The 1,409-nt window shown below is 41.6% G+C and overlaps 1 protein-coding gene across 3 annotated transcripts in view; it reads right to left on the reverse strand.

The window, feature by feature from the left end:
* LOC119593492 (locomotion-related protein Hikaru genki-like) overlaps window positions 1-1,409 on the reverse strand; it is a 249,107-nt gene that overhangs the window by 200,922 nt on the left and 46,776 nt on the right. The window lies entirely within an intron of this gene.

Raw genomic sequence — 1,409 nt, forward strand, 5'->3', positions numbered from 1 at the left:
CGTAGAAGGTGGAGGAATAGGAAGAAGAGGAGATTAAACAGTGAAATGGGGGAGAAGGAAGTCGGCGAGCGGGGGAGAGGGGGGAGAAGGGAGCGGGGGGACGGGGGGAGGCGGGCTTCAGGGAGGGGAGGAGAAGGGGTGAAGGGGCTTTCGAGCACAGACGTCCCTTTTGCTGTGGGCCGTTGCGAGGGACAAGCTCAGAGCGAATGACACTCGGCCATGAAACAGAATTTGATGGTTTCGTTTATACATTCTGAATTGTAAAAAGAAGAATAAATGAATGATGGATAACTGGATGGTTCGAGGGAGGGATAAACAATAACGTTTTATAAGGAAATACGAATAAATGAAGGTGAATAGGGGAAACAAAAACACAAATAGATGGAAGTAAATTCAGATTCGAATGAACATTGTATCGAAACGAACAATGAAACAGATGAATGAAGTATTGAGCAAAATAGAGAAAAATAGAATGATATTAACAGATTCGGATTTTGGATTGAAGATCCTCCCGTTAAGCTGCAAAGATTGTGGATAATCCGATTGGACATCAACGTTTTCAGCGCGATGGCCTCGAGCTCCTCTGATCCCAAAAGATAATCTTTGTTATCGCCCAAACTTTAATTTGATCACTTGCCAGCACCACCTGTCTCGCCAATCCATTTTGTTTAGGATCAATACCGTGGCTCTCAGTAAAACCTTTATTGCGCTAATAATGTCACCGACAGCGAAGCAACTCTCATTTTCAAAATTACGTAAGGCAAGTGTTCATTATCATTCGTTTCATGTCAACGATACCTGTAAATCACAATGAAGAATCAACAATACAGTCGAGCTTTAATTAACGAGGCAAAGAGCGCATTGATATTATTGCCTTCCTCGTGAACAATTTGGATAAATCGATGATAAAGGGCGTTCTAAGTTACTCATTAAAACACATTTTCAACATTACTGCAACAATTACATGGCGTCCTCTTTCCCCTCTCTGGCGTCGCTCTTGGCACCATCATAACTCTAGAATTTGCTTTTATAAATCAAGAATGGCCATTGTTAATACCACAGGGAGTATTACCACCGTCACTATAGATCACCATTACCGCTGACACCAAGATTACGATTCCCGAGCCACAACCATTTCACGGTCTTAACCATCATCACCGAGGCATCATCGTGATTACTGTGGTATTGTTCCATCGCTTCCACAATCAGTCCTTCTCATCAACGAACCGTGCATAGCTTTCGCACCATTTTGCAGCATGATCACAAAATCGGGAACATATTTTTATCATAAAAATGCAGTTATTTCCTCTCAAATAATGATCATCGTCATAAAAAAACACTCAAAGCATTGCCGTAATTCAACTTCATCATAAAAACGCACTCGTTCCGTCACAAATAATTTTCATACA

The sequence above is a fragment of the Penaeus monodon genome, chromosome 32 (genome assembly GCF_015228065.2).
Source record: "Penaeus monodon isolate SGIC_2016 chromosome 32, NSTDA_Pmon_1, whole genome shotgun sequence".
NCBI lineage: Eukaryota > Metazoa > Arthropoda > Malacostraca > Decapoda > Penaeidae > Penaeus > Penaeus monodon.